The following is a 13,549-nucleotide window of genomic DNA, read 5'->3' on the forward strand; positions in this document are numbered from 1 at the left end:
ATGGAACTGGGGTTGGCAGCCTCCAAGACAAGCACCTTAACTCCTGTATTATCTCTATAGCCCAGTGTCTACCTCTGGGAATCTAATGTATGGAAAGATTCCTACTTTCAAAGAACCCAAGGTGTTGCAAGAAGACAGACCACTGTCCTACACTGTACCTGATACTGCCCCCCAAATTGGCCTTTCAAAGTGTTCACGCATAACAAAATAGAGTTTTGGAATGATACATTCCTGACTTGAGGCATTTTCTTCTTTTCAAAAAAATTCCATGTGTTTGAGTGGAAAAGTTTAGATTACTCTTAGTCTCTTTTGCTTTTTCTCCCCAATCTGGATGATGACTTAAATGTGTGTCTCACCAGATGAAAAGGATAGGTTTGCATGGAAATAAAGTCCACCAAAGAAAGAAATGAGTGTGGAGCAGGGAAAACATTGAAGTTAAAAATCTATTTGGTCTCCAGGAACTGAAAGACAAGATGCAATTGTGATCCTAACCAAAATGCCTTTTCAACCCTTTATTCCTCCCTCATCGTAGTGATGGAGAAACGTTAGTTTTCCTTAACATACTGCAGAACAATCTTCCTCCTTTCAGGTGAGAGAAATCTGTGGGGCAGGAGCTTGAAGCAAGCTGTGACTAACTAGATTTTCATATGGGGCAGAATAGTGATGATGAAATGACAGGCATTACTCAAATTCAAGTTGTCTTCTCAATACTGTTGGGGCTGAGTATCTGAAAGACCGTATTTTATCAAGACACCGAAGACAACAGGGGCCAGATAGTGAAACAACAGAAAAAGCAGCTCCCCGGAGGAGCAGGGCCTGTCGTTGGCAGTTTGCCCTCTTTACAGACTTATGAAATGGGATTACAGAAGAAGGTTTCCTGAAACCTGAGACATTGGCCGGGACCAATGTCCATGTCAACTTAAGTCAGCTCTAATGTTTTCTAGAGAAAAGGAAAAAACCCTTGTTTAAAGGTATGTGTTGTAAATTCTCAGAATGTTCTAGCTCCTCCCAGGGCTGATTTTACGGGATGCCAGAGGCAGGAAGGGCATACTGGAACTAAATTCCTGGAGAGTTATAAATAACTATTTGTACCATGCACCAGTCCTGGAACATGGAAGGGGATAGGAAGTCCTGTTCAATGAGATCCAGCAGTTAGGGATCAAGTCCTGTTCAATGGCAGTTAGGGATCAAGCCCTGGATCTTTCTGCCCACTCAACCCAACCTGATATTCAGGATCTTCTTCAGTTCTGATCAGGGATTTTAGGAGATAATTGTGACTCCCTTTGGCTTTTGGAGAGAAGAAAACGGTACAACTTGAGTAGCTCTATGGAAAAGAGCTTCCAGGGAGTTCAGAAAAGGGGCTCTGGGGAAGATGTGCAGTGGATAATCACTTGTCTAGCTCTGCTCAGACCTGCCTGCTTCTCCTAACCCAATTTAGAGCAACTGGCTGATAAAGCATATGGACGGAAGGACGGAAGGCAGCCTGGGGTTAAGAGCTATTTGTGGCATAGAGATGAGATGATCGCTTGTGATCTGCGTTCAAAAGGTTCTGGCAGGCTGGAGAGAGAGCTAGAGAGCTGGAACACAGACTTTGCTTGCAGGAGGCCTGGGTTTGATATCCAGCACTGTAAAGTCCCACGAGTACTGAAGTGCGGTCGAAAATTCAAAACTAAGCTTCTACATACAAGTAGAAACACTCATTCTTTGAAACTTGTCCAAGTCGCACACACTTAAGGTGATCACAATCCACAGGAAACAACATGTAGGCAAAAGAGATTTTTATGCTCTGATTTTTGAGGTATTAAAATGTCTCTTAATAATAGAGTTTAATCCCAAGTTGGGCTGGAGCGATAGCACAGCGGTAGGGCGTTCGCCTTACAAGCGGCCAACATGGCCGACCCGAGTTCGATTCCTCCGCCCCTCTCGGAGAGCCCGGCAAGCTACCGAGAGTATTCGATATGCCAGACACAGTAACAACAAAGTCTCCAATGGAGACGTTACTGGGCCCGCTCGAACAAATCGACGATCAACGGGAGGGCCTTTACCTTTACCTTACCTTTAATCCCAAGTTAAGTTACTCAAGGCTAGAATTATTTGAAAACATTCACAAAGATCGTATTTGACAGAGAGAAGAACGGGCATTTATTTGATGAAAAATCAAAGGGTTTAAAAAACCTCCAAAACAAACAAGCAAACAAACAAAGCTAGCACTGGAACTACCAAGCCACTGAGGATTGTTTTTACCAGAAGAAAGGAAGCTGCCTGTATTTTTCTCAGTTTGTTCATGATCACTTCTTATTCTTCCTCTCAGGGAAGTCACTGAGGGAGGCCTGGAAGGCAGTAGGCCCATTTGGGGGAAGCATAATACCACAGATGCTTATCTTCCCCTTGGCCCCATCTGCTGGAAATAGTAACTGAGTCTTTTGTCTAAGCGAGTAGAAGAGGAGCTGTAGAAAATCGAATTAGCGGGAGAGAAACTATTAGTCTTCATTTTCTATTTCCAACCTGCAAACACAGATTGTTAAATACGCCTGTTCACTAATCCTCATTAGGAAATCTTGAAGAATAGCAGGACAAGGGGGAAAGCAGGGGAAAAAATGCCACTAAAAGGAAATCTAAAGTCAGGATGGATATTTCTCATGTAGACTTCCTGTAATTTAAATTGGTTGAATTTGAAAATTTCCATTTAGTAACCTTATTCCTAATTATATGTGGATGGATGGCACAAATATCACTCAAATGTATCTTTTCATTTAGAATTTTTCTTTTGTCAGTCTGGACGATAAAATTATTTCAATGGAATCATCAGTAGTGAGATCATTTTGCATTCTACGGCATATCCCTAGGACTTAATAAACTACTGGTGTCTTTGTCTAAGACAGAAAAAATTTCACTGCAAATTCTCTTATGGAAATTTTGTACACCCCCCACCCCAACTTTTTGTTATTTGAAGAGTTCTATTTTTTAGGCTTAGTGCTTAGAGTTACAGGGTAAAGCAAATTGTTTCTGGAATATTCCAAAAGTATCCAGTAAGTTACTTGGGTGACCAGAAGGACCTGGTATCTGAACTGATAACTGATAAGTAAAACAATGAGAATTTGACTTGCACCCAAAGAACCAGTCACTAGGGATTAAGCCATGGATCTGACTTTTAAAAATCTTCAATTTTTGAAGCATTTGATTGGTTGTTGGCATATATCCATCTTCCCCAGGTCCAGAATATTTCCTTTCTTACTTACTAAGGAAGCTTTCCCTAAACTGCTTCCTTCTTTCCTCGTTGCATCCACATGCAATTCCCTTCCCCACATCAGCCAACATATTCTATATTTGACTTGTTTTCTGTCTATGTGGGCCAGAATGAAAGTTTTAGGTGGTCCGGGAGTCTAGTCTGATTTGCTCATATAGTCCTCAATGCTGAGAATAAGTAAATGCCCAACAAAAATACTTATTGAATGAATCATAGCATCAGAACTTGTGGCAAATCACAGCCCTCCACAGGCTTACACTCTGCTTATTATTATCCTTGTTCTTACTGTCAGGATACTTCTTTGCTATTCCTATTTTAGAGTTGGAGGAGGAGAATTTAGGATTACCCCACACCTGTTTAATAACAAGCATCTAGGTCCTCCTCATTGCAACTTGAAATGCCATAAGCTTCTGGGCAATAAATAAATGTGCAATACAGTATCCACTGTCAGCTTTCAGGAGCAGTGGGGCTTGTGACAAATAGCAGAGTTCATTCTACTCTACTTAAAGCACTTAATATTAAAAGGATTTTAAAATATAGATTTGAAAAGAAATTTAAATTTAAACATAGTCCCCATCTACTTGTGCTTTCAAAGGCCTTCTCATCTCTTTGTGTTCAGTTGAACCATGAGGACAGATTCTAAGTCACATTGAATTTTCCTTCTTTTCCAAGTATAACACACAGGCTTGGGCATGTGGCTGCTCTGTATCAGGTCAGGAAAACACCACTGACCAAATCTAATTACATCTGCTTCCAAGTAAACCATGTATCACCTTCCCCTTGTGATAGAAGTGGCCCCACTTGGGTCCTCAGCAAGTGATTATTGCAAATCTAATTGATTTGGAACATTTCATTAATAAAGTTAACTAAAACTAATTATACATATTGAATAAAAGTTTCCTCTGAAATGAATTTTTATACTTAGCTTTAGGGTTTTTAATTGTTAGAAGTAATCGCTGAGGAGGATTGTAGAATTACTTTCTCTTGGGATCTATCTTTCTATCTAGATCGACCAATATTTATTAATAGACAATGCCCACAAAAACTAAAAACATTAATTAAATGTGAAAGCTAAAGTCATCAAAAAATCATCCTAAAGAAATAAAATTGAAAAACATTGCATAGATCTTTATAAGATGTCAAAACAAGCCTGTTAAGTGTGTCATACATCTCAAGGAAGCTAAAATAAAATTTTACATGTGTTGAAATTCATCATTTTACTCATAGTACAGATTTTCCAACACTTAATTGGCATAATATTATATATCTTAATTTTGAATTCAAGTGGTGTGTTTCCTCTGAGTCATTCATCTAATTAAATCTAATTTTCAGCAGAAATCCAAGGGGACTCTACTGCTATTTCAATTGCCCCCAAGGTAGTGGACATACTGGATGCCAATATTTCTCACAGGGCATTTCCAAGGTTTCCTTTTGTTCTGTTGCATTGTATATCAGAAGATGCTCCCCGTAAAACAAAGACTGTCACTCATTAGAGGTTGGGCGTTGAATCAAGCGTGACTCACCCATTCATTTTACAGAACACCATAGAGCACAGAAGCTGTTTGAATCTCCCAGCATTACATTGCTTTTGCATGTTACACCAAGCTAGACTCCTTGCTTTGGTAAGGAAGACACTCCTTTGGTGGCTGGTTCGACAGTGCCCACCAGTGGAGAACAATGGCAGAAAATGAACACTGTGTTCATCCTCTTAGATTGGGGAAACTCTGGGAGGAACCATAATTCAGGTTCTAGATCAAAGCTTCCAGTCTGCATGCTTGTCTTATGTTATGGATACAAATTTTAGCTTTGTCTAGATGAGAGGAGAAACAGAGCTGTTACTGATTCGACTTTGGACGGAGTCTTTGTCTCTGCAGTTGTGCTAAGATGAAGCCATATTAAATTAGGCTGGGCACTATTTTTTATGACTAATGCCCTTATGAGAAGAGAGCTGTAGCTGTAGCACTGTCCTCCCGTTGCTCATCGATTTGCTCGAGCAGGCCCAGTAACGTCTCCATTGTGACACTTGTTGTTACTGTGTTTGGCATATCGAATACGCCACGGGGAGCTTGCCAGGCTTTTGTCGTGTGAGCAAGATACTCTTGGTAGCTTGCTGGGCTCTCCAAGAGGGGCAGAGGAATCAAAACTGGCTGAGTTGGACTGGAGTAATGATGGAAATTTCTATGAGATGAGTTAGGAGTTAGGAGTCAGGAGCCAGATACAGAGTTAAGTTTGGATACTGAGTTGGATCCTACGGTATGACAGGATGCCTGGATAAGTCTAGCATTATCTAAATCTGGACAGGTAGAAAGTTATTTTCCATTAGGGCAGTGCTATATTATTGCATTTGAAATATCCTAGAACTTTCTGGATCTATCTTTTGGGGGCGATGGGGCAGCGGGAGGCTCCCATGTGATGCTCAGGGATTACCTCAGCCAGCCTGATGTGACTGAGGTCCTCCAGGATGTATCCCAAGGTGTCAGGGGAACCATGTGGTCCCAGGGGTCCAAACAGAGTCAGCCACATTGCCCCACCCCCTATGTTGTTTCTCTATCTCCAATTTCTGGAATTTAAAAATTGAATCCTGTGGGGACCCACTTCCCTTCTACAGTCCTTAGACTTGCTTAGCATTAGCACTGCCATTCTGGGTAAGGGCCCACTGTCCACTGTCCACTGTCTCCCATTGTTCATTGATTTGCTCGAGCAGGACCAGTAACGTCTCCATCGTGAGACTTATTGTTACTGTGTTTGGCATATCAAATACGTCACGGGGAGCTTGCCAGGCTTGGCCTTGCGGGCGAGATACTCTCGGTAGCTTGCCAGGCTCTCCGAGAGGGGCGGAGGAATCGAACCCGGGTCGGCCGGGTTGGCCGTATGCAAGGAAAGTGCCTTACCTAAGGGTAGTATTTTTTTAAAATTAATGAACCAGCAGCTTTAGCCAGTAACTGACAGTTGAGCCCAATAACACCCTCCCAGTATCTGATAGATAAACCCAATAACACTCATTTATCTAACCCAGTTCAAAAAGCAAAACTACCCCTATGTGGGCAAAAGGAAATAACCATCATGCCAATCAGGAAAAAGGTCACCGGAGTGTGTTATAGTGTAGTTAGGAAAGCCCCTAGTGGTTCTAGAGTTTCTAAACCCAGTACTTGCTTGCCTTGTGCCAAATAAAATCTTATACTGCAAAACTCATTGCTTTGTGTGGTCTTTTGGACACTGGAACCCTAAAAAAAATCCTATATGTCAAAATTTTCTTATAAGTCTTAGTTAACTAGGAAGATAATCCAATTTTGGCACTGGTTAAAAATTTTCCTGATATCAAAAATAGAACCTCTAAATTTAGAGACAGATTTTCTGAGCTCTTACAATTATTAAAATGTTAACATTTTTCTAGAGTAAATTAGAATCACTCACACTGCCAGTTATGTGTTAAGCAGATCTACTTATATTATTCAAGTCTAGGGACGATATAGAGTAAATTTTATTTTTATTTATTTCACTGTATCACTGTCATCCCATTGTTCATCGATTTACTCAAGTGGGCGCCAGTAACATCTGCATTTGTCCCAGCCCTGAGATTCTAGCAGCCTCTCCTCCAATACGGCAGTGTTGGGAAAGACGAGGAAGGAGAGGCTGCTAAAATCTTTTTATTGAGAAAAAAGTCAATAATCTACAAATGGCTAAGCTTTGACTTTTTTCATTGTAAGACTCTGGGGTTCATATCTGACGGTTCCAAATTGCATTAAAAACTCCAATTATTTATGCTTTCCTTGAAAAATGAGACTATTAAATGTAGAAAGGGAATACTGGCTGTATAGCTACATGCTTTCCTCAGAGCTAGTTATATAGCGATTTCCAGTCTTTGATGGTTCGATGACTCAAAGACAGATTTGTTTTTAATATTTTGCCTGTGTACCAAGCAATCATTAGTCCAGGAGCCAAATGTAATTGAATCACTAGGTATAAGTAACTGGAAAGTTATCGAGATGGATGTTTTGAATAATGGGATCATATTAATAGAAAAGCATACCCAATAATTTTAAGAATGTACTATGATGGGGTGATTATATTCATTAAAATTAAAAACAAACTACTTTTTCTGGGATGCATATAATTAGGAATAAAAAATGGAAACTTCTAATACCTTGCACATTTACATTAAGAAAGAAAAAAAAGAAAATGGTCAAATGTGTATTTACTTAGTTTTCCAATTTCTTAATGACATTTGGGAAGATAACTAAAGTGATAGAGGATAAGCTTTGCATATGTGAGGACCAGAGTTCAATCTCCAGATGACCCCCATCCCCCAACCCAAACACTTGGGATAGCCCTAGCAGTCCCCTGAGCACCACTGGGGATGGCCTCTATACAAAACAATAAAAATACTAAACAACTCACCAGCCAAATAAGAACAAACAGAAACTAAATAAGTTTCAGTTCAGTCCACGCAACTCAACATCTCTACCGCTGTAGGGGAAAAATATCACACTGAATATGAAAAATCAGCAAAAATAATGGCCTGTAAAGGAAAATGTAATGAAAATAAAAATGTCAATGTAAAATCAATTATTCATCTTTTTTAACTCTACTAACTGAAAATATCAATGATACAAAAGCCAACAGTCACCTCTCAGCACATTGTGTGCCTCTTTTCACAATAAAGGGGTGGGAGAAGTTGGTCACATGGGGAGATACCAGGGCTTCCTTCTGGCTTTGTGCTGAGGAATCACCTGGAGGTGCTCAGGGACCCTGTCATTGTCAGGGATAGGACAGGGATGGCCATGTGCAAGGAAAATGCCTTATCCCTGTACTTTAGAAACCTAATTATAGATTTCAGTTAAATACATTTTAATAAAATAAGCATAAGTGGCAATGACCACCATAATGGATGGTGCAAGCCTATTGAATATAGTCATTTTATCTATTCTTCAAAACGCCACAATCAGCTTTTACTATTTTTTATAAGTAGACTGGAACCTACAAATTTTTGGTCCTATGAAACAAGTTCTGAAGTGCTATTTGTTTTTCACTAGTTTAAATCAATAATAGATCAGAGTTCTTTAGTTCTGAGTAGGTAGACACTTTGAAAGGACACGACAAAGTTCAGAAGGTAGTTCTGGGAAGCCTTTTGTTTGTCAATACAGTGCTCATGGGATAGCAAGCATAACTGTCTCTTTTGACACTCTGGCGGTTATTTTACAGGATGCACAAGGCATATTTGATACAGAATGGCAGAATTAACAGAGCCCCCATTCGGAAAGAAAGCACACCTCAGAATTAAGCATGATTGCTTATTCATCTGAAACATAGAGGGTGGAAAAAGTTTCCCAACTTAGCCTGCTTTCTTCAGTACTTTGTTTATTTGTAAGCAAAACATTAACAATTCTATTGAAAGTTTTGCTACAGATGTGTGAACGTTAGTCAGAAGCCAAAGGTTTCCAGAACAAAGGATAGAGTCTACTTTCAGAATCTTCCAGCAAGTGCCAGGAGGCTAAGAGCTGCTACTGCCAGATTCTGTCATCTTAGTAAAAAATAAGGGTAATTTCCCCCAAACATATGATCATCTAATCTTTGATAAGGGAGCAAGAAATGTGAAGTGGAGCAAGGAAATCCTCTTTAAAAAATTCTGCTGGCAAGCCCTCTTTACAATAGCTAGAAACTGGAAGAAACCTGAATGCCCAAGAACAGATGACTGGTTAAAGAAACTTTGGTACATCTACACAATGGAGTACTATGTAGCTCTTAGAAAAGATGAAGTCATGAAATTTACATACAAGTGGTACAATATGGAAAGTATCATGCTAAGCGAAATGAGTCAGAAAGAGAGGGATAGACATAGAAAGATTGCATTCATCTGGGGGATATAAAGTAACAAAGTATGAGATTAATACCCAAGAATAGCTGAGATCAGCACCAGGAGGATTACTCCATAACTTAGAGGCCAGCCGGGTATCCTAGAGGAAAGGGCTATTCAGATAGAGAAGGGAGCACCAAATAAAGGATGTTTGGAGGATCCTCCCAGGAGGGGAGATGCATGTCGAAAGTAGACTATGGACTGAACATGTTTGCCACTCAATGCCTCTTTTGCAGACCACAACACCCAAAAGGAGAGAGAGAACACAGGGGATTGCCCTGCCACAGAGACGGGGGGATGGGGGGATGGGGGTGGGAGGGATATTATCCATGGTGGTGGAAAATGGGCACTGGTGGAGGGATGGGTATCTGATCATTGTATAATTGAAACCAAAGCACAAAAAATTGTAAATCTACAACTTTAAAAAAAATAAAATAAAATAAAGGGGAAAAAAAAGAAAAAAAAAACCTTTTTTTTCAGAAAGTCAAAAAAAAAATTCTGCTGGCAAAACTGGACAACTACATGCAAAAAAATGGGCTCAGATCTCTGCCTAACAGCATGTACAAAAGTAAGATCAAAATGGATTAAAGACCTCAACATCAGACCAGAATCCATAAGGTACATTGAAGAAAGAGTTGGCAAATCCCTCCATGACATTGAAGCTAATGGCATCTTCAAAGATGTCACACCACTGGCCAAGCAAGTGAGAATAGCGATAGACAAATGGGACTATCTTAAACTAAAAAGTTTCTGCACCTCAAAAGAAACAGTGAATAAAATACAAAGACAGTCTACAGAATGGGAAAGGATATTTGCCCAATACCTATCCGACTAGGGGTTGATATCAAGGATATACAAAGTACTGGCTGAACTCCACAAGAAGAAAACATCCAACCTCATCAAAAAATGGGGCGACGAAATGAACAGAAACTTTCTCAAAGAAGAAATCTGAATGACTAAAAGGCACATGAGAAAATGCCCTACATCATTAATCATCAGGGAGATGCAGATCAAAACCACAATGAGATACCATCTCACACCTCAGAGACTGGCCCACATCCACAAGAACAAAAGCAACCGGTGCTGGCACGGATGTGGCGAGAAAGGGACACTCCTTTACTGCTGGTGGGAATACTGACTGGTTCAGCCCTTTTGGAAAACAGTATAGACGATTCTCAAAAAATTGGAAATTGAGCTTCCATTTGACCCAGCAACACCACTCCTGGAAATATATCCCAGAAAGGAAAAAAAAAGTATAGTCGGAGTGACATCTGCACTTGTTTGTTCACTGCATCACTCTTTACAATAGCTAGAATTTGAGAAAAACCTGAATGCCCAAGAACAGATGACTGGTTAAAGAAACTTTGGTACATCTACACAATGGAGTACTATGTAGCTGTTAGAAAAGATGAAGTCATAAAATTTACATACAAGTGGTACTACATGGAAAGTATCATGCTAAGCGAAATGAGTCAGAAATAGAAAGACATAGAAAGACTGCATTCATCTGGGGAACATAAAGTAACAAAATAGTAGACTAACACTCAAGAATAGCCAAGATAATTACCAGGAGGTTTACTCCATGGCTTGGAGGCCAACCGCACATGCTGGGGGAAAAGGCAGCTCACATAGAGAACAGAGCACCAAATAAAAGGTGTTGGGAGGATCCTCCCAGGATGGGAGATGCATGGTGAAAGTGGACTATAGACCGAACATGATTGCCACTCAATGCCTCTTTTGCAAACCACAGCACCCAAAATGAGAGAGAGAACAAAAGGGAATGCCCAGCCACAGAGGCAGGGTGGGATTGGGGGGGCTGGGGGCTGGGAGGCATACTGGGACCCGTTGTGGTGGGAAATGGGCACTGGTGGAGGGGTGGGTGCTCGATCATTGTATAATTGAAACCCAAGCACAAAAATTTGTAAGTCTACAACTGTACGTCATGGTGTTTCACTAATAAAAAATTTTAAAATAAATAAATAAATAAATAAAGGTACCTGTTTTATGATATAAAATAAAGAGCATTTTATTTTTATTGAAGCAACATTGGCTGAAACATGATACAGGCTTCTTGCAGGTGACCTTTGTTTCTTTTAATCATCTTCCTAAATACTAGATATGTATATATATATATATACATATACATATATTGTATTTATATGCTGCTTTTTGGGTCACACCTCGTGATGCCCAGGGGTCACTTCTGGCTCTGCATTCAGGAATTACTCCTAGCTGTGCTTGGGGACCATATGGGATGTTAGGGATCAAACCCAGGTTGGACATATGCAAGGCAAATGCCCTACCCACTGTACTATCACTCCGGCCCTATATATCCTATCTATCTATCTATCTATCTATCTATCTATCTATCTATCTCTATATCTATCATACTTCAGAGCTATATTTTGCTAAAAACATGCATAGTCCAGCTTCCTAAACTTAACTACATCTTAAAGATATCCCTGCCAATTCCCCCCTGCCCCACCCAATTTTCAGTGACAGAACCTTTATAACACTACTATTTTTGTCTTGTGACTAGCTAGCTGAAATTCTCATCACATGTCTGCCAGCCCTTGTTTCTGACTTGCAAACCAAGCAAAGAATAAAGTCAGCCCCACCCCCACCTGCCCCCATGTGCTGCTCATTCACAACTTGGACTGTCTTCTGCTTTGATAAAATGCAGTCACCCCACAGTTAGAAGGGGACAAACTAGCCCTGTTATCCCCCAGGGAGGAACTAGGAACATCTCACTTCATTTGACAAGCCGAAGCCTCATTCTTCCAGCTGAGCTTTTGGCAGAAGGAGGAAAAAAATCTTTAGGCATGGGTAATTCCAGGAGTTGCTTTGTTAAGGAAGAAATTCCTGCAGACCCATGTGGCAGGAGTTGACGGAATGGAGCAAGCCCCAGCTTGCAGGTTCTGGAGGGATTCTACAGAGCTCTTGTACTTTTGAGGTGCCTGGGTGGTCAGGATAAGAGGGTGCCACTGCTTCCAGTTTCCTAGTGCCTTCTTGCTGATATTCAAATTGAGCATGAGAAACATTTGTTAGAGACAGGATGTGGCGTCTCGGTTTCCAGGAGGTGAGTAGGTCAACTTTTGAGGTCCATGCTCTGGGGCCTGCATAGAACCTGCCTTTCCCACCTGGAGGTGGATGAGTGTGGCGCACGTACACACACACACACACACACACACACACACACACACACACACATTCAAGTCAGAGCCTCCCAAGCTTCACCCAGGATGTTAAGACCCGCTCTGAGAGCCCTGTGCCATCATGCGAAGGGCTTACAAACCACTTGCCTGGTTTATGGTCAGTACATGGTTTATAATCAGTGCTGGATTATTTGGACACTGCTGACATTTATAACCATAGAGACACATTTATTCTGTAGCTACGCATTGGGAGCACTTGGGTTTGATGAAAAAACATGGTTCTCAGCTTCCTCTTTTGGCTGCCAGACACAGTACACAGCTTCTTCGGCGGTTTCTGCTGTTGACACATTAAACTACCAGTGGATTCAGGTGGGGGACTTTTACCTGGCTGCAGAGCTCACAGGATGGCTTCCATGACTTCCTCCGAGATGAATCTGGCAACAAATTCAAGCTAGAGAAGGGGGAAAAAAGGAGTATGGTTCACTCAATATGGTCAGATTGTTGTCTTAGGGGTTTGGGAAGGGGGTTTTAGTTCACATCTGCAGGTGCTCAAGGCTTAATCCTGCTCTGTGATATTTCTAAAACATCCTCCAGAATGGTCATATCTACTTTTAATACCCCAAACAGACTTTATCAAAACAGTCGTTATCAAAGTTTGATTACCACCCGCCCCCACATCTAACAAGTGACAAGTAACCATTAGTTCTGATTTACTTTCTTTTCTCTTGATCCCCTATCACTACTGCCCACCCCACGCCCTCTCCCCTTACCCTGTGTTGCTCAAGGTGCCTGGGAGCCACTTAAGGCAATTCCCAGCTAACAGGTCAGTGGGGCAATAGGAGGAGCCGAGGGTGTGGTGCTTTGCAGGCCTTGCAGTGCTAAAGATTCTGCCCCCGGCCCCCCATCCCCCAGGGATTCAGGAAGCCTTGTGATGCTGGGGGTTAAATTGGGTTCCACTACATGCAAGGCAAATACCCTCATCTCTGTACTATATTCCTGGTACCTGGTTTCCTTGTATCTTTTCCTGGTTTCACTAGGGGGCATTTTTTTGGGGGGGGGGTGTTAGTTATTTTTTAACTGGTCTGCTGATTCATGGCCTTTGCAGCTTTCAATTGGGTTGGTCATTGGACCTCATTTTATTTTATTTTATTTTTTTAATGTAGCAGTACTGCAATTTATTCAGTCACTGATTAGCTGATTGAATTGGGTATGAACTCCACCTTAATTTTTTTCTTTTTTTTTATATTTATTTATTGAATCACTGTTGGGAAAAGCTACTAAGCTTTCAGGTTT

The 13,549-nt window shown here is 40.9% G+C and overlaps 1 protein-coding gene across 2 annotated transcripts in view; it reads right to left on the reverse strand.

The window, feature by feature from the left end:
• AGTR1 (angiotensin II receptor type 1) overlaps positions 1-13,549 on the reverse strand; it is a 71,868-nt gene that overhangs the window by 41,865 nt on the left and 16,454 nt on the right. The window contains exon 2 of one of the 2 annotated variants that reach the window (XM_056121745.1): positions 12,641-12,707. The exons of the other annotated variant lie outside the window; for it this stretch is intronic. The gene's annotated coding sequence lies outside the window, so the exon portion shown is untranslated. The remainder of the gene's footprint in view (positions 1-12,640; positions 12,708-13,549) is intronic. 2 annotated transcript variants of the gene reach the window in all.

This window comes from Sorex fumeus, unplaced genomic scaffold (genome assembly GCF_029834395.1).
Source record: "Sorex fumeus unplaced genomic scaffold, SorFum_2.1 ptg000044l, whole genome shotgun sequence".
Lineage (NCBI taxonomy): Eukaryota > Metazoa > Chordata > Mammalia > Eulipotyphla > Soricidae > Sorex > Sorex fumeus.